General features: G+C 36.4%; 1 protein-coding gene and 1 long non-coding RNA gene across 18 annotated transcripts in view; one reads left to right on the plus strand and one right to left on the minus strand.

Annotated features, from left to right (window-relative positions):
• p120ctn (adherens junction protein p120) overlaps positions 1-26,254 on the minus strand; it is a 258,208-nt gene that overhangs the window by 106,226 nt on the left and 125,728 nt on the right. The window lies entirely within an intron of this gene.
• The window catches only part of LOC138707611 (uncharacterized), a 59,201-nt gene continuing 41,271 nt past the window's right edge, over positions 8,325-26,254 (plus strand). Inside the window, exons 1-3 of one of the 2 annotated variants that reach the window (XR_011334292.1) lie at positions 8,325-8,617; positions 17,026-17,204; positions 18,501-18,569. This is a non-coding gene — a long non-coding RNA (uncharacterized lncRNA). The remainder of the gene's footprint in view (positions 8,618-17,025; positions 17,205-18,500; positions 18,570-26,254) is intronic. The other variant, XR_011334291.1, reaches the window with a different exon arrangement.

The raw sequence follows: 26,254 nt of genomic DNA on the forward strand, positions 1-26,254 counted from the left end.
GTGAAGTCCACAACTGATTGCATGAAATCATTAACGGATGTGTTGTTGTTCAGTCAACTGTCTGAAGACAGGTCTGAACCTAATAAGTGATACCAAGAAGACATCACTTATGAGCCAACTAGGCCAGGAGATAATGGGATAGGGTGGCATGGGATAATTTTTGGGGGTGCGCGGTTAAGTCGGAAGGAATGGGGTTCGAATCCCGACGGAGTCATGGATCTTTTGCATTGATCTAGTTCTCACAGCCGCACTATGGCCTTGGGGTCTACTCAGCCTGTAAGAGACATGGGTACCAGGGACATTTTCTTGGGGTAAAGACGGCGGGCACCTAGGACTGGCATCCCTATTGCCATTAAATGCCGATTTTCCGTAAAGGTGAGAGCCTTAACTTCTCGCCATCCTCTGGGCCGATTTGGCTTGTCATGGGGTTGACTACCTTTAAAGGGATACTTTAATGTCACGCTGACGAGCGTCTGAGTGGCACAAATGGTTTGGCGAAGGTCGGAAATGGAATATGATGAACATAAGGTCGTTCCTTGACTTCAAAAATTGAAGGAACATTCAGAAAATCTCTGAAATTGTTCGTAAAAATCAACGTCTGAGCATCAGACTGAGTCCAGACATAGTAGAAATTGCCAAAGAGTACGACTTTTGCGCGAATAACTGGACATAAAATCGATGCATTGGAAATCTCCCAATTATCAGAGAATTGAAAAAAGAAGGATGGGCGAGTCGAAAATGAAGACGATGCTAATTGCTTTCCAGGACATCCAGGGTCTGTCTTCGTCGAATGGGTGTAGAAAATTACTAAATTGTAAAACTATAAACATTTGTAAAAATTGTAATTTAATATTGTAAAATTTTGACTTGTTCCACATTTTAAAGCTTCATTGCTCATGTAAGATCTATGGAATAAAATAAATGAATGAATGAATGAATGAATGAATGAATGAATGAATGAATGGTCTGACAAATTTGATTTGATTACCTGGTTGGGTTTTTCCGAGGTTTTCCCCAAACCAAAAGGCAAATGCCGGGTAATATTTTGGCGAATCCTCGGACCTCACCTCATCTCACTACATCTCGCCAAAATATTGTAAAAAATTGCACAAAATTGTAAAAATTGTAGAAAATTACTAAATTGTAAAACTATAAAAATTTGTAAAAATTGTAATTGTAATATAGTAAAATTTTGACTTGTTCCACATCTTAAAGCTTCATTGCTCATGTAAGATCTATGGAATAAAATAAATGAATGAATGAATGGTGAAGAGTTAACCAGCATTATTGCATGGAGTTTTTGGCCAGATTGAGGAGGAAGAAGGGACAAAATCTCTAGAAGAGTAAATTCTGCATCAGGACAATGCAGCTGCCTACAATGTCCTTTCCGTCAAGATATATTTAGTCGGTAAACTTACTCCAGTGCATGAATATTCTCCGTATTCACTAGTTTTGGCGCCACGTGACTTTCTGTTTCCGAAAGTGAAAAGAGTATTTTGGGAACTCATCTTCGGTCTGTGGAACAGGTAAAGCGGAAACGGCAGAACTGCTGAAAAGGTTGGGGGTTGATGAACTGCAGTATTGCTAAGAACAATCGAAGATACAAATGTAACAGTCTACAGACAGAGAAGGGAAGTGCAATGAAGGGGATAACGGTTAATTGGTAAGAATCTGACAATAAACCTAATTTGTGGCATCAGTCTCATTTTATATACACCTCGTACTGTACGTACAGCTACATTAAGTAAATTTATGCAGATTTAATTATATTAGTATTTAAGCAGTGTGATATATAAACAAATTCAAATATTTTATTTTTGGAATTATCAAAAATGTCTTGTATACAATCCAGAAAACCGAAGTTGATCTTATTTGAATACATATTATCTAAAGGAAATAAACTATACGCATTAACATCATTCACAACATGATAAAGGAACTTCATTTTTGTTGCGTAACGCTTAAAGCGTGTAATGAAATGAGAACTTACTGATCATCTTCGTGGATCAATTTTGTCTCCACAGGAAAAATTTCATAAGGCGTTCCGCATCCTGCAATTTGAACACTCAGCGGCAATAATGGAACGGGGTTCCACAGACGTTTCGGAATTAGCCCATCAAAGAAGAACAACATTAATTCATTGTAACGGCCAGAGGGGTGGTCTTGGGGCAGCAAGAGGGCCTCATGCTGAGAACCTGCACTCGCGCGCGGGTTCGTATTCCAATTGGCACGGTCGACTTGTTGGATATCCCCACGTTTCCTTAAATATAAGTTAATACCTTAACGAGGCTATTACGAGTTGCATTGACGCTTGATAACCAATCAGCTGATGCAGGGTCGTTTAAGGCACACTGATTATTAGATATATTAAGAATAAGATTCAAAATGTTCGATGCGCATTACATTAAAATACAGCAAGTTAATTATTTTTTCTTATGGGTCTCGATTAATGGAAAATATTTTAAAGTTGATAAATTCACGACACTTAGGTTACTTTAGACATAATAAATTTTCGAAAATCATACATTTATTTATTCATATCTTTATGTACAGTAGTGGCAAAAAAACCGGACCGACCCTTGTAGCTGATTTCAGAGCCTTGTTCACTCCAGAGCACGATAGACTGGTAACTAAGACTTTCGTGGTTCGAATCCTACCTGGGAAGGAAACTTTTTTTTGTTCCTTATTCAAATTTATTCCCAATACTTTTCGATTGCTGGTAAAATTCATGTTCTGGGAATATTAAGTTAATTAAGTAGTAACATATCGCTGCAATCGAAAAGTATTGGGAATAAATTTGAATAAGGAACAAAAAAAGTTTCCTTCCCAGGCAGGATTCGCACCACGAAAGTCTTAGTTACCAGTCTATCGTGCTCTGGAGTGAACAAAGCTCTGAAATCAGCTAAAAGGGTCGGTCCGGTTTTTTTGCCACTACTGTACATATTTTTTTCTAGCTTTAATTTCCAAGATACTTAAGACATCCCAACGTTAGATCTCAGATAATACTGCATATGCATGGGCACGTAAGAATATGTTAATTAATTCGGTGAAAACTGTATGTACATGAATTATTTTGAACATCTAAAAATGTAGTTCCCAGAAAAAGTCAAATTTTTGAAAGAGGATGCAATACTAACCTATGGAGCAGGCCTACATAAAATCGCTCCTGTAACTAAAAGAAAACTTAGATGCAAAAAAATCTCTTACTATTAACTTCCTAAGTACCCAAGGAACATTTTCGTACAAAAAATGAAAACTCATTTTTGGCCATATTTTGTAAAAACTCAGTCATATTATCTCTTAATAAATAATCGACTGAAACCATTCACCATGCATCTTCCAAGAAAGTGGTTTTATCTTAAAAATGGAAATCACTAGTCTTCCTCCTTTATCGCAATAGAATGTGGACGGAATGAAGAGAGACGATTTACAGTTCCATAATTCCGTATGGCGCGTTCTGTAAAAACTGTCACGAAAAGTTACATAATGCAGCTGCTGCCATCTCTCAAAATCATAAAGCCAAATGGTCTTGTAATTGATAAATGGGAAATTTTAAATGTTTCGTAGCACCCAAACTTAACAGTTCGATTATATATAGATTATACGTAGAAAATTGTTAAATTTTAAACATACTATAATATTTATAGATATGTATAGAACCTTGTCAAAATGCAGCTTTCGTGATATTCATAAACAAAGCGACATCAGGAATGAAAATCAGTGCGCAGGACTGGGCGATGAACAGAATATCCCATAAGAATGGATGTTGAAGTTTGCGTCATTTCCCGACGAAAGGCCTACAATTCTGTTTTCTATATGAGAAACACGATCACATAGATAACTTAGAGAAGCATTTTGTTCCCCGATAGTTTCCAAAAAGGTTCTGTGTAATCACCCATCATCCAACGACATGACCTTGATGCCCACCGCTGTCGAGTAACGGTTAGCCTGTCTGACCGTAGAACGAGCGAGCTCGGGTTCGAATCCTAGTTGGGACAAGTTACCTGCTGAAGTTTTCCGGTGTTTTCCCTGAACCGATTAGGAGCAAATGCTGGGTAATTTTCAACGCTGGACCTGAACTCAATTCGCCGGCATTGTCACAGTCATACCGTCCGGACGCTAGATAACCACGGCAGTTGATAAAGCGTCGTAAAATAACCCAGTTAAAACTGACCTTGAGGAAATGGTCCCCCAAGTTATCAGACCTCAGTTCCTGAATAGTACCTCTGAATGCTACAAGATATTTAGGAATTACAGCAATGAATAATTAACCGAAGTGGTGACAACGATATCGATATTAGAGCAAGTACGGCGGGAATCGTACCATCTACATGATGTATGTATGCTGTGTAACACGTCATGTCGACCTGGTTGGCGAGTTGGTATAGCGCTGGCCTTCTATGCCCAAGGTTGCGGGTTCGATCCCGGGCCAGGTCGATGGCATTTAAGTGTGCTTAAATGCGACAGGCTCATGTCAGTAGATTTACTGGCATGTAAAAGAACTCCTGCGGGACAAAATTCCGGCACATCCGGCGACGCTGATATAACCTCTGCAGTTGCGAGCGTCGTTAAATAAAACATAACATTTAACATTAACACGTCATTCTCCCATTGAATAGTGTAATCTAAAACTTAAAAACTTGTTTTAGTAGTTCATTTAATTACTAGGTTATTTAGCGTTGAAGAAATTGGTAATGGCGAGATGAGGGCGATGATTTGCCGTAGATTACTCGACATTCGCCTTACGGTTGGCGAAACTCTCGGGGGAAAAAAACCCAACCAGGTAAACAGTCCAAGCAGGAATCGAACCCACGCCCGAAAGCAACTTCGGATCAATAGGCAAAAGCCTCTGCTGACTGAGCTACGCCGGAGGCTTTGAAAACTGTCGATAATGATTACTGCATATTGGGATAACAAGTTACTTCGTGAATTGCATAAATCCCACAAGTCACAATTTTTCTCAAATTCAGTTTTTCATATTTTCTGTAATATTCATACACAGGCCTTTCAAGTGGAGAAGAAACTCCACACGTCCAGTGCTCAGAAGTTACAGTGAACTGCAGGAAATTGTAGGAACACCACAAGCCCAGGGGATGTGGAATTTTTTACAGACTAAAAGAAATTCAGTTTGCTTTTCTTTGTTATTTTAATGGGTTTAAACGAATTTGAAGGATTGTATATGCCAGCGTTTCTCAAACTTTTTTGAAGTGGGGACCACTTTTTTAAGTTAGAACAGTTCCGCGGACCACCTTACTTTTGTTCCCTTCGAAAGCAAATTTATTATTTTTGTAGCATATTTTAATATCAATACACTTATATTTTAAAATAGAATCAATTAATTAAAATTAATTAAATTAAATTAATGTTATATTAGTATTAACTAATTAAGCTAATGTTAAAAGAAAATTCATTTTTGTTTCTTTAATAATTCAAGGCTATTAGAGTCTGGATAATCTTTAACTTATTAACTAAAAATAAGTAAATAAATAAATAAATAAATGTTGGTAATCATATTAATGAGATGGATGAGCCTGCTGATTCTTGTACAGTTGTTCTATACTTGGACGTATGCTGGTAAGCTTAAGTTGGAGATCGTCACATACATCAAGTCGATTTCAGTACTTTGTTCTCATGAGAGTTAGTGACGAAAACCCTTTCTCACACATATACGTAGAAGCAAACTGAATTATAATCTCTAAACCACCAGTCTCATTCGAGAGTTAAATTAATTGTTCTCTTTCACTCAATGAAAGTTTGTTAGTTTCAATATCGCAATGAAAGTGATCAAGAACTCATGAAAATTCGTCATACTTGGAAAATAAGCTTAAAATTGTGACCTCAGAGTTGTACGTGACCATTTCAATGTGCAGACTGGGTGTCTGTAAATTATTAAGAAAGATTGAAAAGATTCGGTCCTCTGTTATGAATTCGGGTGGTCCCTGGCTAGGTTACAGGGGCGGCGCCAGGGAAAAAAGATGGCGGGAAACACCACGTTGATAGTGCTTTAAATCCCTCTTTTGTTTTTGAGAGTAGAGTGGGAAGTCAGTAGACGAATAGGGTAATAAATTTCATAAAATGCCAGTAACTACTGAGAGGAAAAGTGAAAGGCGATTGCCATGTGTCATTTCCAAACTCTGAGATTTTCAGCTATAGAGTGATATGCAATTCGTTTGAATTATATTTTTTCTTCTGTCTTTTTTGAAGGACCACAAGGGCAGACCTCGAGGACCACAGGTGGTCCGCGGACCATAGTTTGAGGAACGCTGGTATATGCTATTCACATAATTTTGCATTTTTTGTGTGTTTGTGTATCTTTTCCCTATTTTTTGACTTAAATATACATTTAAAGTTCTTTATACGATGAAAAAAGTCCTTCATTTTATTCATCTAAAAACTGTTTTAAAGAAATATAAAATTATTGTTACTAGTCGTGAATTGCAGAAACGCCTAATGTCTAGCCAATTTAGATAATACTAATAAAAAAAATTGAAGTTCATGTATGTCAAACACTAGACCTTATCATTACGCTTTAATAAAATGAATAGCCACTTCAAAATACTAAACGCTTTTGTGTTTCTGAAAATTTTACTCAAAAGGACAAAAGCGCTTTCTGCAATACACAATTCAACAAATGTGTTATTCGCAGTTTCGAGTGATATAAAAGAGATAATGAAACGTCAAGTTGGTCTGAATAGAGCCAGAAAATCAATTCATTATTCATGAAACGGACAACATTGAACACAGAAACAAATTTATTACGAATTCCTTTTAACCTTTCATAAGCTACCTTCATACTGAATAGAAATGCGAAGACAAAAAATCATTTTACGAGAACTACTGTACAAAGACAAGTAAGATGGTGTGGCCGGCCATATCGTGTGAATGCAGAGTAGAAAGAAAAAAATTTGAGCTACTCTATCCTCTCGCAAGACAAAAAATTTATTAAAACACGAAAAGTACAGAATGGACACAAAAGTGTATTTCGTGACCAACAATAGTAATTGTCACCATTTGTATAAAAAAGATAAAATTATCGCGTTCAATGGAACTCGCTAAACTAAGTTATCAATTAATTCCGTTTAAGTGGATATCACGTGTCACATTACTGAGCACTGAAATTATGTACAAGAGTTTAAAAAAACTACTCAACTTCTATTGTGAACAAGAAATTCATATTACGATATTTCGTAATATAGAATATACAAAAGCCGTTAGATGAGTAAAGGTCTATATTAAATGATGAAAAATGTGTTTTCACTAGTAATATATTCGAAAAAAAAACCCATTTACACATTTAAAACTTAATTTTAAGGTTTACGATTCTAAACATAATACTTTGTATATAGACTTCCTGTGATATATGGGTGACAACTGCACAGAAAACTGAATTCAAAATGACGAAATTAAAAATTAAGGAAACCGTTTTCACAATTTAATAAGTAGTTTACAATTACTATGTATTCCTCATTCCGAACGTTTAATTTCAGGATTTCTTCTAAAGTAGTTTCTAAACGGAAGTGTAGTCCCACCCATTCATTGAACTTCACTGTGTCCAACAAAAGTAAACATGGCCTCAACGGTGAGAAATGGTGCAAGGAACCTCATGAGTCAGCGATGTAATTCAGTTTCAACAGCGGAAAGCTTAACACGTCCACTCTGTCGAAGACTTAGACAAATAGGTATCTATACGAAATCTTTCACTCACTAGTAGTTTTTACGTGAAATCAATATACTTTAAAAAGAAACCTTAAATGTTTATCCGCAATGAACACGTTTTACTATATATTACTCGGTAAATTAACAACTGATTTGCAAATGGGGTTCCTAAGATTAACGCTATTTCATTTCTTTAAGAAGTCAAAATTTGTAGGGTTTATTCTATTCACATCACACAAAAGTGCTAAATGTACGTACCGTTCCACTACCGGAAGTCCAGTAAGAATATTTTTTTCTCGTCTAAATCCAGCTAAGTCCTTTCATGAAATCTAATTGTCGTTGCGGTATGATACACAACTTATACTTCTTCCTGTAGTTCACAGATATTCACTGCCACTTATTCCTGATGTAATTTTCGAGATGTCGTGTTTCTCTTTGAGATTAAATCTTAGGGAAAGAAGAAAATCGGATTATTTTTATCTTTAAAAAGGGAAAATTTAGTAGTTTGTGCATAACCCACCGTTGCTTAGTTGAATGTATACACTTGATTTCGGCATCCAGACGACTCCTGCAAGTCAAAGCGGGGAGATATTCCGCATCCAGCATCTCGCGACGTTCGCATCCTCCACTCCTCACGAACTGACACACACTCCAAACTTCATCTCCTCCTCACTCAATGGGTTTGTTTCGTGCTATAAATATACCCAAGGCTACCACCGTATGTACACCGCCCGTCTCTTACTGGTTGGTTTCTCGTTCCAAATATGTGATTCTGCCGATTCGCTTAAAAAACAACCGCAACAGAGGGAAAAAAGGTGCAAAGAAAAGGGGGCACTCCTCGCCAGTTGAAGTACTCTGCGCTGCCGAGAGGATGTCGAAAACTTCCGCGAGGATCAAACGTGCAGAAGCGATGGATCTCATCGAGTGACATCACTGTGATTTATAACCTCCGAGAGCTGAGGTAAGTAATTCAAACGAGCTTTATCTAACTCGAGCACTCCACCCACTTAACAACCCATAAATTCCTCTACTTCCTGTCGCGTATTCGAACGGCCTTTGAAATTATTTTAGTCTCTAATGGCTTCTAGAACAATGTACTGTCATATTTTTAAATGACAACTCATCATAGTACATCACACACCTTCCTAAATACAATTTATATGACTCAAGTGTACGATTATGGTAAAGAAGGTTAAAGGTGTCCGGGTACATACCAAGAAGGCGTATGGCAAAGGAAGGAAACGACAGAACTAGAAAACCATAATTTACCTCGACGCTAGATGGAGATAACATGGTCAACACCACGTTTTGAATGCCTTTCACCCCCGGAAAATTTCAGTACTTAATTTTGCAGGAAGCATAATGACACCGGGGCCGTTTTGAAAATTATGACGAGATGAAATATCTGACATTCTTCTTGACTTCAAAACGAGCACTTCTCTCTGAAGCCTATAGCTTTACTAACATAGTCAATTCAGTTCCATATTAACATAGCCAAGTCAGTTCCGTAATTTTTTATTGTAACTAATTAAGATAACAATCTTACGTACTGAACTAAACTACTGCTTATTTTATTGTACTCTGCTTTTATAGAGAGGAAAACCTCCCGCAGTTAAATTTAAACTTTACGATGAAACTTGTCAATCAGTAACAAGAGGGGTTGGGGGCGTGTTCTTATTACCGCATACCTGTTTGATAGAATGCCCCTACATGTTAACGTTGTTTGTTATCTTCCCCCAGTCAGTTCTGCTTGGAACCTAGTTAAGTTCCGTTTTTAAACATGTCATATACTAGTACATTATGCAACGAGCCTATAATGATAGTAATTAAGAAGCTCGTATGAAAATTATGAAACTCGCTTCCGCTCGTTTCATAAACATCCATACTCGCTTCTTAATTACCATTATAGGAGAGTTTCATACCACTTTTTATGCTCGACCATATTTCTAATTTGAAATTATTCAGATGTATACATTTTATTTGTATCTGGCAAGATCGGAAGTGACCTTGTTCTAGGTCGTGAATTGTGAGATGTGCGCAGACGCGAAAGTATTGATTTTTTCCGAGGAACAATAATGTCATTGACCTTGATGTAATCCCGTTAAACTTGATATAACCTTGATTATTGAATTCGACATTGAAAAACGAGATGACAAATTGAATTTATTTGAATATTATTTACAATTAATGCTAATTATTATAGTAACAGAACATAACCTTCTGCGACAGTATTGGATTTCCAGCCTCCGTGAATTTTCGCTAATTCTCTTTCGATTGCATATCCGAGAATAATCGATACTTGCTGTTTTATAGCGGTACAAAGCTGACTTGTCATTGGCTGAACACCTGTACTTTAATGACATGCATTAAAGGACTGCTACCAGGTGTATAATTACTACATTTCGGCATGGTCGAGCATAAAATTATTTTTCATTCGGGATGAAAAATACTATGATTGGTATGCTGGTGTTGGTGTTCCTAGTAATTACTTTCTACTGTATTTAATTGGTGGTAGATAACATTACATACACTCTGATACAAAAGAAGTCACGGGTCGTGTTTATATGTACTTCGAGATCGAGTATGACAATGCAAGGAATGAAAGACAATCCTTTTCCATTATTCATGTTTTGGAGGGAACAGTTAAAGAGACGATGTGTCTAAAAATGTGGAATATAGATAGGCCTACATGCAAGAAAATTAATCGGGGGGGGGGAAGCTTAAAAGCCCTTCCAGAAAAGCGTACTTGCGACTATCCTGTTACAACATTGGATATATTTAATCAGGAAGCTTTAAGACGTACTGTACTTGTTTTATAAGCTTGTAAAGTAGACTTTATACCCAGTTTAGACGAAAATTTGCTGGAAGCCTCCAAATAGGAAAACTACAAATTAAAATTTCACGTTCCTCATTGTGGAAAGTAGAAAGTACTCAAAAATATTTGATTCAAATATAGCAGAAACAAGGACAATAAGAAATATTCAATCGAACGTGGCGGCATTGATGCCCGTCGCAAATAAATTTTAAGAATGAGAAAAATGATAAATTATGAAAACTTGTAATATTTTCCCATAAAATAATTTTTAGTGTAGTTCTGTATATTATGTTCATATATTTCCTTCAGTTGAATTTGTTTTTGTCAATTTATTGTAATTCTAAAACGTTCTATACAGTAGCCCCGCCTCGAAGTTCAGGTAGTCAGTCCGTTTGAAATTCCAGCAGGAAGCTTCCCTCTGTATGGAAAACAGTACAGCATATTATTTTACTTTGTTAGACGGTCAGACTAAGCATAAACGGAATTTAAGGTACGGTCACACGTCGCTACTTTTGCAGCGATGCAGTACAAAAATCTGCGCAACTCTTGTACTGCGACGTGTGAATTACAGCGCAACCCGAAAAGTAGCGGCTGACGAACCTGCTGCCCGCTACTTTTCCATGCTGCGCGCAGCTTAAAAGTAGCGACGTGTGAACAGGGTTCTCAGGGTTGCAGCCGCAGCATTTTTTGATATCGGTTTTGTTGAAACTTTTGCTGCGGTTGCAACCAGTGTTGCCACCCAAATGTGCCAATGACACTTGTATTGTTTGGATGTGTTTTAATGTTAGATGTGATGAAAATAAATTATTTGTAACAGTTATTAAATGCACAACACAGTCTGAGCATATTTGCTGACGATATAATTCACTTTTTTAATTTTCTGTAGCGTAGTTTCAAACAGGAGGGTTGCCAACATTGATTACGTGAATATGCTGTTTGTTATCATTTAAGTATATAGGCGTTTTTAAAAGCTTTATAGTAAAAATAATGCCAATTTCTGAATACTAGTTAGGACAGAAAAGCAAATAATAGATAAATAAGCGTTCGCATTAGTTTATTAATAATACGAACATAACCACAAAATGTATATTGAGAAGTCAACACGGAGATGGAAACCTGCAGCATGACTGCAGCTGCAAAAGTAGCGCCTTGTGTGTGAACAGACTCGCAACCTCCAGTTGCAACTTTTGCTGCACTCGGGTTGCACAGCACGAAAAGTAGCGTGCAGGGCGCTACTTTTGGCTTACGTGTGAACACGATACGAAACTTTTGCAGCTGCAGTACAAAAGTTGCGCAGCGAAAGTAGCGACGTGTGACCGTACCTTTAAGGTACGGTCACAAGTCGCTACTTTTGCAGCGATGCAGTACAAAAAACTGCGCAACTCTCGTACTGCGACGTGTGAACAACGGTGCAACCCGAAAAGTAGCAGCTGCCGAACCTGCTGTCCGCTACTTTTTGATTCTGCGCGCAGCTTAAAAGTAGCGACGTGTGAACAGGTCCTCATGGTTGCAGCCGCAGCATTTTTGACATCAGTTTTGTTGAAACTTTTGCTGCGGTTGCGACCAGTGTTGCCACCCAAATGTACCAATGATACTTTTGTTGTTTGGATATATATTTATGTTAGATGTGATGAAAATAAATTATTTATAACATTTATTAAATGCACAACACAATCTAAGCATATTTGCTGAAGATATAATTCATTCTTTTAATTTTCCGTAGCGTAATTTCAAACAGGAGGGTTGCCAACATTGATTACGTGAATATGCTGTTGGTTATCATTTAAGTATATAGGCGGTTTTAAAAGCTTTATAGTAAAAATAATGCCAATTTCTGAATACTAGTTAGGACAGAAAAGCAAATAATAGATAAGTAAGCTTTCGCATGAGTTTCTTAATAATGCGAACATAACCACAAAATGTATATTGAGAAGTCAACACGGAGATGGAAACCTGCGGCATGACTGCGGCTGCAAAAGTAGCGCCTAGTGTATGAACAGACTCGCAACCTCCAGTTGCAACTTTTGCTGCACTCGGGTTGCGCAGCACGAAAAGTAGCGTCCAGCGCGCTACTTTTGGCTTACGTGTGAACACGATACGCAACTTTTGCAGCTGCAGTACAAAAGTTGCGCAGCAAAAGTAGCGACGTGTGACCGTACCTTTACTCTAAGGTTCTTGACAGTAGATTACGGATTTTCACAGAAACACGCGTTTGCAGCACCGCTAACAACGAAAAAGTTGTTTTGGAAGGCGTTTGTATGTCTGTCTGCCTCTCTTTGTGCACTGTTTTCACCTACTCAAAAAAAAAAAAATGGTATGAAAGTCATACCCATCACAAACCATCAAAGTCTGGAGTGAGGCGGGAGATTCGGGTCCTTCCGTATCCAGAAAATCGGCACTAGGAACGTCAATCTTACTGTCGAGCTGCCGACCGCCTTTGTCCCTAAGGAAATGCCACTTGTACTCGTTTGTGTTGGAGACCGTGTAAGCTCCAGAGCCCATATTCGGTACATACGAGCAAAATTATTAAAAAATAACATTAATTTTATTACTGGGTTCTTCGTAACTATTTAACGAAACTCTATTCGAAATTAACAACACAAAACGTCAATTTACGTCAAATAATAATGTCTTTTCTTAGAAATTTTCTTCTTTTTAATTACAGATAAACTTACAAACGAAGTGCTATAGTTAGACGCAAAGGAAACACAATTTATCCAAATAAATGTATTATCTACAGAAGTATTTCTAAGTTTAGTTGTAAAGTTTGCGACTTACAGTACAGAATAATTAACACAAAAGGCCACGCGGCATGCAGATACTAAAACGGTCGTAATTTCATATGTATTATCTTTCGATATTTATTATCTCCCCTTGTTTTGTATGAATTTCGTCCTATGTGATCGAACACGATGCAGTCAAGAATAAAGTAGATTTTTTTTTTCAAGTTTCTTACACATGCGTCCCAAATAATTGCAGTCCCTTTTGACATTGTATTCACAACCAGTAGTGTTTTGATTCCCCAAAATCGTCGCCATACCCGTTCCTGGAGAACGAACAAACTTCAAATTTACTTTTTCTTTGTGAGTTCATGTAATTCCATCCCAATATACAGGGACATCATTTTATTTTTACTAACATTTTTAATATTAACTTGCCTATACCTCTGGAGCAACGCCATTTGCTACCCCCTTCCACGACTGGAGTTCGATGATACTGACGTAAGATACAAACAAATCACTTTACTAGGTATAGGAGAGAAGAAAAGTAGTTCACCCATTTACGTAAACTAGGAAATATTGCGCTTTTGAGTTTGATCATTTTCATTAGGTTTTTGTTTAATAAAAATACAGTACAGTATTAACAATGAGTGTTTTTACTTACGAACTGAGCTGTCCATGTGGACGTATTCATTATGCAGTGTATATTATACTGCCTACAGCACATTAGCGTACAATATAGAGAATGAAGTTTAATCATAGTATGGATATTTAAACACATTTTTGAAAATGGTGGCCGTTCATTTCGATACAGGCTTCAGTTCTAATGTGCATATTATCGCACTATAGACTATTGTACCTAATCCCAGTTACCAGTTTCGTTCTTCGTACTAGTAACTCATGTTGAAATAATTCTGTACCTATTCTATAAAAGAGTACCTTACGTACTGTAAATTCAATCTTCACTTCTGCCCGATCCGAAAATATAAAATTACTCAGACATACCATCTACTGTCCGTCCAAGTGGTTATGTCGTAGAGTCGTAGAAAGGGAGAAAATCACGTGACAGTTAATTAACGAGGGCCTTTTATTTAAGTTATTTTAAATAATTGTATGGATATAATATTACATAGACGTCCAATTCCTAACAGAAATTAATGTTCTCAGAAAAGAGCTAAGACAGCCCAGCCAATACCTGGCGAATAAAAGCTGGTGGGGGAAACCGGGATATGACGTAGGCAAATGGACGACAGTACCTGTGCTAAAATGATTCAGTATTGAAAGCTCTTTCGTCACTGGAAAACGCGAACATATTTTTGGAACGTACTGTTTACTATGACCGTAACACTACTATGATTGTATATGCGGCTTTGGTTCTGTGTGGAGGACAGCTGAACTTCATTAGTAGGGAGTGAAGTACATTCAAAAACTCAGGTAAAATAAAAAATTGAAGTAAAAATAAAATGATTTCCCTGTATATATAGGTTTCAAGTTCAAAATGGTGAAGTCATGTTTCAATCCCCGTCACGATTCTTCAAAGAAATTCATCTTCTTCACACAGTTCCAACAATTTGACGCAAATGGCTTTACGATTTTACAACTCGTAGAGACCTTCGAAAACGCCATTTCCAACATTCTATACACGATTCTCCAATATCAAATCGGTTGAGTAATTTCTTTCACAGTGATGCCCCTGCGGAACACGGCCTGCCGCTACGCGGGAAATTGCGAACATCAGTTTTAGTATGCAATCCTACATGAATGAATGAATATTTATCAACTACAAATGCGTTTTCACCCGTGGTAGTTACAGGAAAATTAAGATACAGTATTAAAGAAAATACACAATTTGCGAAGTAATAAAACCAATATGTGTAGTAATAAAAATACAATAGAATAAGTGAAAACAATAGCCTAAATTTTCCAAGTGCAAGATTCAACGCAATGCGCAATGTACTGCTAGTGTTCCAAAGCAGTGGTACATACGAGATCGCTTTGGCAGTTATTGAAATTCATCTTACGTCGATTGTTATAACTAGGGACCGGATTTTTATGTAATATCAAGGTGTGAAATCTGTACATATTTATGTAATAAAAATAAGCTGAATATGTACCAAAATATGTAAAATCATGAAAATATTTAATATCAATATCTGGCAGGTATAGGATAGGTAAAACTCTCCAGTTGTGATTTCATAGAGCACCCGACTTTTTTACCGCACACTTGACACATTACTATTTTTCCATCTGTAGTGAAAGCTTCGTCCATCGCACTCCATGATTTTATTTTTGTCGTTAGGGTTGAAGATACAGGGGCCATTTTAGTTAGTTAAAAGCAGTATATAAACTCACTTGAACTTTATACTGTATTAAAACTAGAGAACTGAGTGAAATGAATGACACAACAGTACTCCAAGCACTGTTTCGCTTTACTGGATTAGGAGAAAATAAGAGAAGATGGGGGACACATGCATTTTAGCTGCTCCCTGTAAGAAACAAAGTACCTACTAAAATCTCAAACTATAGGCATTTACAAATTGTTGTTTGAAAAGTGACATTTCTGTCTCATTCAGAAGGGTAGGATTATTCCAGCCGAGAACCATACTTTCTAATTGCTCGGAAAATCTCATTTCCGTATAGGTCTACTAATTTTAAGTAGAGAGGTCAAGCAATAACCTGAAAAGCTGTTTATTTTAATCTTTCAACATCTTTCCAGTTTATTCTTTTACTCCAGCTTCTTTTCAAAAGCCGGCTACTTTATTGCGGCTCATGTCAGACTTCACACGGGTTTTCCGAGGGTGGGTAAGGTTGCAAATTGCATGAGAAGGACTCGTTAAGACGTGTGCAGAACAATTATTATAGTTCGAGGCAAACCATGTCGTCCTCGTCCCACTTCATCACATGAAGACAACGCTACTTTCTGAGTGATTTTTACAATACAAGGTAGTTGTATGAGAAAGACTGCCTTTTGTTCACTCATATTTACAGTGGGCGGTATGGGATGAGTGCCTCTATTACTTCCTGGAACTAAGGACGTTATGTTTCGTCCCGAAATATATATTTTCTTGGGTAGGTAAAAAGGCCTTTTAAATCTGTGTATTTCAAATTGTAAACTTCCCAGCAGAAGTTTTTTTTTTCCTTTAGAGAAGTAAAAATGAATAAACCCCCTAAATATATAGGTTTATGTAATACCAAGCCATAATATGTAATGTGGGGTAAATATGTAAAAATATGTAGTATCAAATTTTAATACATTAATGGTAATTACAAGATTCGCAAAGATTTGTTATTTATATACGGTTAGTTTGAAAGGAATATAATATGTAATTACATAAAAATCCGGTCCCTAGTTATAACCCCAAAGGCACTTGAAAAGATGCGATGAAAATTGAACGGTTCTTAATAGTATATGAATATTCATGAATCGTGCTGTAAAACAGTATGATGGTAAACGAAATTACCTGCAAAATTAATTAAAAATACTCTTTTCTCAACTGTATCCGAACAAGAAACTTTGTAGTGTGTGAGCAAGCACGCTAGCACAGAGCTATTGGAATGCTTGCGATGAATCGTCATAATAGGGATTGTCGTACTGTATCGTGCTTGTTTAACGACTCTTAGGCATTAACTTGATCTTATTTAAAATTTCAAGTACACAACAATCTGCCTGCCTAGAGATTTCAAAGTGCCAATAAATGATCAAAGTGCAGAATTCCGTGGATTATTTTCTCTACCATGTCAATGCGTCAGCACACAATACATTGCAAACAATGAATTTTCTGCAAAACTCTGGAGTAAAACTGGTGTCCTGCGACTTTTTCCTGTCTCCTACAGTTAAGGAAGAACTCCGTGGCCATCAAATTGAGAATCCATATGAGACTGTTCTGTACCACGAAGGAAGCTGTGGCTGTCTCTAAAGAGACGTGCCGGGGCTACTTCGACGATTGATTCCGGAGGATGCAACTTTGTATACAGTCTGGAGAAAGTACTTCGAGAAAAAATATGCAGTATCGGTGAGTTACAATCCTTTGTTTACGAATTGACTGTTTAAGGCAGCGTTTCTCAAAGTTTTTGGAAGTGGGGACCACTTTTTTAAGTCAGAACAGTTCCGCGGACCACCTTACTCTTGTTCACTTCGAAAGCAAATTTATCATTGTTGTAGCGTATTTTAATACCAGTATACTTAAATTTTAAAGTAGAATTAATTAATTAAAATTAATTTAATTAATTTAATTTTATATTAGTATTAACTAATTAAGTTACTGTTAATAGAAAAAAATTCAATTTGTTGTTTTAATAAATCAAGGCTATTAGATTTTGGATAATCTTTAACTTATTAACTAAACAAAATAAATAAATGTTGGTACCCACATTAACGAGATGGATGAGCCTGCCAATTCTTGCAAGTTCTATATTTGGATGTATGCTGGCAAGCTTTAGTCGGAGATCGTCACATACATCGAGTCGATTTCGGTACTTTGTTTCTATTAGAGTTAGTGATGAAAACCCTTTCTCACACAGATACGTAAATGCAAACTGAATTATAATCTGTAAAGCACTATTGTACAGTTCACTATATTCTCTTTTCACTTGTGATGAGGTCCAGAAATTAACCATACCTTTCGTTTGCAATTTCATTTTAAGTCCGGAATCATTCGAGAGTTCAATAAACTGTTTTCTTTCGCTCAATGAAAGTTTGTTATTTTCAATAAGACAAAGAAAGGAAATACAAACCCATGAAAATTCATCATATTTACTTGAAAAATAATTTTCAAATTGTGACCTCAGAGTTTCGAGATGCGAACATATGTCCTTGCACAATTGTTTTCCAATAACGAGTTCATTTTCAACCAAAAAGGCTCTAGGGTTGGAAATAGTGAAAAAATCCTCTGTTTTACGGAACTGACCTACAAACCAAGTTTCCTCTCGAACATTTTATTTTCTCATGCGCATTGAGAACAGTCAAAGGATTAAAAAATTACCTTGTAGAGAGAGATATAGTTCGTTTAGTTTTGAGAATACATCTGAAAGATATGCCAATGTACTTAGCCACATGTCATCAGCTGATGTGCAGGGAAAAGATGGCGAGAAACACCACGTTCATAGTGCTTTAAATCCCTCTTTTGTTGCTGAGAGTAGAGTGGGAAGTCAGTAGATGGGTAGGGTAATAAATTTCATACAATGTCAGTACTGGGAGAAAAAGTGAAAGGAGATTGCCGTGTGTCATTTCCAAACTCTGAATTTTTTCAGCTCTAGTGTCATACGCAATTCGTTTGAATTTTATTTTTTTTCTTCTGTTCTTTTTGAAGGACCACAAGGGCAGACCTGGAGGACCACAGGTGGTCCGCGGACCATAGTTTGAGAAACGCTGGTTTAAGGTATTTCTGAAGAGATTAACAACACATTACCACCTACATATTTAATGGAATTTACTGCTTTATTCTAGATGAGAAAACTTGCTTTTCTCAACTAGACAGCAATTTCAAAGTTCCATTTAGCCACATTTTGTTAGATATGAATCAAATATTCAACACCATGGAAAATGAAACGTGAAACTGTCGAAAACACAGACAAAGAGTACAAGAAAATGAACCAGTTAGCCTTCCATCTATCCAATGGCTAAACGGCTCAAGTTCGAGCTTTGGCCTCCCTGTCATTTCTATTTTACGCGGCAAGTATCCAGTTGCGACAGCTAAGCAGGTTTGCAGCATCTTCCTTAACACCATCCTCCCATCTTTTCTTCGGCCTTCCAATTCGCCTATTCCCCATAAAACTTCCTGAAAGCACTTTTGGTACTCGGTCTATTGAGAGCCTTTGTATACGATCAGCCCATTCTAGTTTCTTTAATTTAACAAAAGTAACAAGGTCAGATTCATTACATTTGTCGTACAATTCCTTATTATACCGTATCCTCCACTGGCCATTAACTTTTATCGGTCCGTATATTTTCCTAAGTACTTTCTTTTCAAAGTTACTTAAGGCTGTTTCTGATCTTTTAGTGAGGCTCCATGTCTCACTACCATAGGTTAAAACGGTTCTTATTAAACTTTTATACAACCTTATTTTAGTTGTGGAGTGTATATATCACATTACACTCTCTATTCCTAAACACAGAACATCCTTCTACTCTTCATCTTTTACCGTCTCTGCAGCTCATCTCTGGAACTCTCTACCACAACATGTCAGAGACTGTCGGACATTGTCTAGTTTCAAAAATAAACTAAAACTGCATTTTTTCAATTCTGATTCCTTCCAGTTATAAGCCCTTTTCTCTGCGATAGTTTTGTAAAAATATATAAATATCTTTTTTCTTCCTTTCCCCTTTTTGTTCTCTTGATCACCAGATGAATTTATTATCATACCCTTTTTATTGTGAATTTTATTTAATTTTCGTATTTCTTTTTTTTATTATTATTTTATTACATTCCATTTTGTTATATTCTTCCTTACGTTCTTCATATTAACTATTTGTACTAAATGAGTTGCTTTTACTATATTTCAATGTATTTTACTTTTTTTCTATTATGGTATTATTTTCATGTTGTTTAGTGTCGATTTATTATGCTATTATCTTTCTTTTTTGTAATATGTTAGTATTCTGTTCTTTAACATTTTGTTAAATTTTTCACTGATTGTATACTTTGTGACCTGGTATGGCCTTAACTCTGCCAGTATCAACAATAATAATAATAATAATAATAATAATAATAATAATAATAATAATAATAATAATAATTATTATTATTATTACTATTATTATTATTATTATTATTATTATTATTATTATATTATTGTTCTTCATTATTTTGTGTAGTGAGTAGTAGACTTTATTGGCTAGTTTCAATCTCCTTTGTACTTCTATATGTTGATCATTGTTGTCTGTGATACAAGATCCAAGATACTTAAAACTTTTCACAATGTTAAAACCTAGAGGTGCTATTCATAGTCATTTCGCAGCACGTGCTACGAGCGTACTAAGCTAGCCCCGGCTATCCACTGGTTACTTGTACAGAATTCAAATCATATCCTATCGCTGACACTGGTTTATGAATACGAAAAACGATGATCATCCACCGGAAGCCCGCGCTAAAAATGTCTATGAATAAGGCCCTAAATCTTTAATACTGTTAAGTTGCTGTTCTGTCATTGGTTTAACACCTGTCTGTGTCATAACTTGTGTTTTCTGATTATTAATTTCAAGGCCTATATCTTCTGTTGTTACTTTAAGTTCTGTGTACACTTCTAGGACAGCTTTGTTGCTTCTGCTTAATAGACATATGTCATCCGCATATCTTACTACCTGCGTGGTTTGATATTCAAGAGTCCCCCTTAGTATTCACTGATAACTTTCTAATGGCGTACTCTAGAACAAAATTAAACAGGCATGGAGCCAGCCCATCTCCCTGTTTGAGTTCTTGCTCTATTTTAAAGGATTCTGTAAGTTGTGCTTGTATCTTAACTTGGGCCTTTGTATCTGTCATAGTCGCTTTGACCAATCTTATTAACTTTTTAGGGATGTTAAATTCACTCATAATTTCGTAAATTTTATCTCGTACACTATCACAGGGTTGCTTAAAGTCTACATATATTTTATACACACTAATAAACCTGTTAGCCTATAACCTAAAAATCCGGTCACTAACTTCCTGATTCACATCCTTCCTGGCACACCGTTATTACAAATGACCGCAATTTTTATGTTGTGGAACCAAATTCAAACTCCTGCGAGCTCTTGTGAGCATTCTGGTAAACTTATACATAGGGACAGTTCTATCACTATATAGTCATTCTCGCCATTCTTCTAAACAATAATATTATTCTTCGAACTGGACAGAATCATATGTTCGAATACAAATTAAGAGAAACACAAAGTTACCGTTCTCTTCTATGTGTATCTAAGTTCAGAATTTTGTCAATTTAAATGTCGTAATGTTGGGGTAAAAAATAAACAGTTCTATCACGATGGCATTCTTCATTATACGTTTTACATGCTTTATTAACATTCAGCTCAATCGTGTCACCAACTATATTCCTGTTTACAAAGTATATTTGTATTTAACCATCATTCACAAATAAAATACGGTGCACCAAAATATTGTCAGCTTTCATCTTCTGTAGTGCACAAAAGGCATATTTATAACCACAAGTAAACGGTTCGATTTTATTTATATAGTCTACAGTTAAAATGTCTCATTTTCTACGCATTCAAAAGAAACTGTAACTCATACCCTAGATCATATATGTAACAGATAGCCCATCCTTATGTTAAAATTTGGCAGTACTTTGAAGAGAACCGCCAGGATCGCCACCCGTCCGCAGTAAGCGAACACGAGATGGCAGTACAGTCGCTAATGGAATTCAAGTGGAAATTATGACGTGACTCCTTATGTTGCAACTATACCTGGTAAGGTTTATCTTGTCTCAGTAGCAATAAAACCAAGTACCTTCAAATGAGGGTGAAGATTATAGGAGTGTTGTAAATTTTCAGGATTCCTTTCAAAACCTTATTGTACTGGCTACCGGAACTCAGTTTCTTGAAAGACAAGCTCAGTGACGGAACTACACAGTACGAAGAGAGATATTTTGTAATTTTATTTTGCGCTACAGAATGTATCAACTGGTCCCTTCCGCCACTGGATGGATGGACGGCATCGCTCCAATCCCCCATTGCCATAACAATACAGACGAAGTAAGACATATCTCCTTTCTCTCTCTTTTCACAGTGAGCCAAGATAGATCACACAGGCTTTAGATGACAGCGTAGTAAACCTGACAAAAGTTGTTAACCGCAAACCCTATACGGCAGAGCTATCTGGGTATATATGATCTAGGCTCATACACTGTAATGAGAGTTATTAAAAGTTAACGACGGTTTCTAATAAAATTCAAACTATATTAATTACACAATTAGCCAAAAGTACGGGGAAAACCTATTCAATCGTTTCAGGGGATGTTTAAGTGTATTATGGATATTTGCAAATGCATGCGAAAGTAGTTATCTCAACAGTTCTTAATACAGTTTTGATTAGACCTAATTCTCCTAGAAATATTGACACCAGGTGGTTCTTTTCTTTAGCTGATTATTTTACGACGCTTTATCAACTGCTATGCTTATCTAGCGTCTCAGTGAGATGAAGGTGACAGTGCTAGAGAGATGAATCCAGAGTTCAACGCCGAAAGTTACTCAGCATTTGCTCTCATTGGATTGAGGGAAACACCCGAAAAAAACATCAATCAGGTAACTTGTTCCAACCAGGATGAACCCGAGTTCGCTAGTTTCACGGTCAGACTTGCTAACCGTTACTCCGCAGCGGTGGAAACAGGTGGTTCTGCCTGGCCTTTTATAGAAATGCAATTTTAAGAGAAAGTAAAATCTTCATTATCCCACTCCCATAATATATACATTATGTTCACAAGTTATTTCGTCTAATCTACGAAACATAAGTACAGGGACATCATTTTATTTTTACTAACATTTCTAATATTAACCTGGCTATACCTTTGGATTAACGATTGAGAACCGGAAATACCGTTTGCTATCTCCTTCAATGACACTGGCGTAAAATACAAACAGATCACTTTATTAGGTATAGGAGGGAAGAAAAGTAGTTCATCCATTTACGTAAAGTAGGAAATATCACGATTTTGAGTTTGATAATTTTCATTAGGTTTTTGTTTAGTCAAAATAGAGTACTCTATTAACAATAAGCGTTTTTACTCACGAATTGAGCTATCCATTCGGACGTATTCATTATGCAGTGTATATTATACTGTCTACAGCACATTAGCCTACAATATAGAGAATGAAGTTAAATTGAAAAATAATCATAATATGGATATTTAAACACATTTTTGAAAATGGCGGCCGTTCATTTCGATACAGGCTTCAGTTCTTTTTTGCATATTATCGCACTTTAGACTATTGCATCTAATTCCAATTACCAGTTTCGTCCTTCGTACTAGTAACTCATGTTGAAATAATTCTGTACCTATTTTATAAAAGAGTACTTTACGTACTGTAAATTCAGTCTTCACTTCTGCCCGATCCGAAAATATAAAATTACTCAGACATGCTATCTACTGTCCGTCCAAGTAGTTATGTAGCAGGGTAGTAGAAAGGGGGGGATTACGTGACAGTTAATTACTTAACGAAGCTTTTTTATTTAAGTTATTTTAAACAGTTGTATAATATTACTTAGACGTCAAATTCCTAACAGAAATTAATGTTTTCAGAAAAGACCTAAGACAGCCCAGCCACTAACCTTTACAGAGGCGGCGAGCAGAAGCGAGTGGAGGAAACCGGGATGCGACGTAGGCAAATGGACAACAGTGCCTGTGCGAAAATATGATTCAATATTGAAAGCTCTTTCGTCACTGGAAAACGCAAACATATTTCTGGAACGTACTATACTCACTGAGTACTGCTTACTATGACCGCATACACAGCCTTGGTTCTGTGTGGAGAACGGTTGGAAGTTTAGCTACTAGTAGAGGGGGTGGGAGTGAAGTACATTCAAAAATTCAGGTACAATAAAAATTGAAGTAAAAATAAAATGATGTCTCTGTAGTTGTCTTAAGTTTTCAGTGGAAGTATAATTCCGTATATAACAGATTCCTCTGAAATAACAATTGTAAAGTTATATATTATTATTTATTACATTTCTTACTTCATCTTATGTAAAAACATTAATCAAGATGAAAACTGTCATAGTCGATGCAGAGAAGTCCGTGCTTTTTTATTTCTTCAAATGAATTTACTCAAAACTGCTGAATAACAAAGAAATTAGTTTAATACTGGATATACAATTTCTGGATATACAAAACAGATAGACTAAATGCCAAAATCCAGTTTCTCGGCAGCAAGGATGCTGAAAAGTATATTTCTATGAACATATAAAAATAATAATTTCTTTGAAGCAATAGAACTTCGTACAATGAGGAAAAAAATGCTAAAAATTTTTATTCACATACAGGTTGATGGTAGACAAATATTAGGCATTAGTAGGATATGGGTTCACATTGAAGGGTCCACTCAATGTGTACCGTAATAAGTATGCATGTGTCCACTACTGAAAATTTATTCTTGTAATAATCTTCCTCTACTGTTTTTCCTCCGGCCGCGCATGCAATTTTCATCTACCTGAATTATATCTCCCGTAGCTCCATGGCTGGTGCCTCTTGTAAAGCTCTATAACAAACTTCACGAATGTAATTCCTCCAGACCACGATAACTTCATTACAATTTCCGACTAATGGTCCCAGTAATGCTGTGGTTGTTGTGACAGACTTAATCTTGCTCCAAGTACACAGGGTGATTCACGAGGATTTACCGCCACTTACGAACCTTACTTCCGAATATATTCTGAGCAAAAAATGTCATATAAACATGAGTCCTAATCTCAATATTTTCAGAGTTACACTAATTTTGAAGTTCTTAGTAAAATACCTTTCTTCTTTAGTTTTAAAGGTAAAAGAATAATACAAATAGAGAACGAACTATTCAGAAGTATCATTTCTTTAATTGGCTAGTTTTCTGAAGCTAAAAATGTTGATAATTGCTTTGTACAGATTTTGTTTTTCATTTTTTAACTAAAAAATACATCACTCTTACGCAATTATCACAACAATTGTTACAAATCATACGAATATAGAAACTTCGTCCACACCTGTGGAGTAACGGTTAGCGCGTCTAGCCGCGAAACCAGGTGGCCCGGGTTCGATTCCCGTTCGGGACAAGTTACCTGGTTGAGGTTTTTTCCGGGGTTTTCCCTCAACCCAATATGAGCAAATGCTGGGTAACTTTCGGTGTTGGACCCCGGACTCATTTCACCAGCATTATCACCTTCATCTCATTCAGACGCTAAATAACCTAAGATGTTGATAAAGCGTCGTAAAATTACCTACTACTAAAATATAGAAACTTGATTCTTAACAGTTTACTTATGCAACCAAACGTACAGTCTTAAAGAATTTACAACAGTGGCGTGATTTGTAACAATTGTGATAAATGCGTAAGGAAAATATAATTTTGTAGTGAAACATCGGTAAAGAATTCTGTACGAAGCAACTATGGAATTCACAACACATTTTTAGCTTCAGAATACTAGCTAATTAAAGAAATGATACTCCTGAATAGTTCATTCTTTATCTGTAATATTATTTTACCCTTAAAACTAAAGAATAATGGTATTTTACATACAACTTCAAATTAGTGTAACTCTGAAAATAGAGATTTGGACAAATGTTTATATGACATTTTTTACTCAGAATGACTTCGGAAATAAGATCCGTAAGTGGCGGTAAATCCTCGTGAATCATCCTGTATATTAGTGCAAGCCCCAACTTTAATTGACACTTTTGTGTAGGACTGTCAATCACGAGCCACTGAAGCAAAAAAGGAGCGCCTCGTATCTGTCCTCCAACAACTGCATTCCTCGCGGACGAAATCTCTTGCATCCATTACATCTAAAAACCTTCGTAAGATTTACACCTATCTCTACGAAATTGTTTAGCAGTTGAAACGACTTCTGTGCAATTGGGGGTTCCTAACAGACAATGGCTTGAGGTTGCGGCAGTTGACGCTGTAACAGCAATAAACCATGTTCTCTTGCACACACTGTTGCCATATCCTTAGTACTTGCTAATGCACAGAACTGAAACAAGTTTGGGTCCTGCCTGGCCATGTTGACAGTTAATTTAACAGAAGTTTTGAGCTTGAAGTGTTCTAATCAAAGTCACAGTTCAACGTTGCGTAGTAATTGTCAACAATGACACAGTGGACCCATATCCTGCTAGAACATCTCCAAGGATACATCTTCTGTGGACCCATGGCATATACATAAGTGGACCGATATCATACTAATACTCAAATATTCTGTTAAAAACATTTAATTGTTCATTTGCTAGAGTCTACACGCTCAGAAAGACGTTGCTTGCTCAAAACGATTAAATTTCATTCTTCCAAGTCACATTTCGTTCGAAAGAAACGGTTTTCCACAAAGTTTTTATTTTTAATTGATTATTTTACGACGCTTTTTCAGTTGCTATGGTTATATAGCGTCTG

Source organism: Periplaneta americana, chromosome 10, assembly GCF_040183065.1.
Source record: "Periplaneta americana isolate PAMFEO1 chromosome 10, P.americana_PAMFEO1_priV1, whole genome shotgun sequence".
Classification (NCBI taxonomy): Eukaryota; Metazoa; Arthropoda; class Insecta; order Blattodea; family Blattidae; genus Periplaneta; species Periplaneta americana.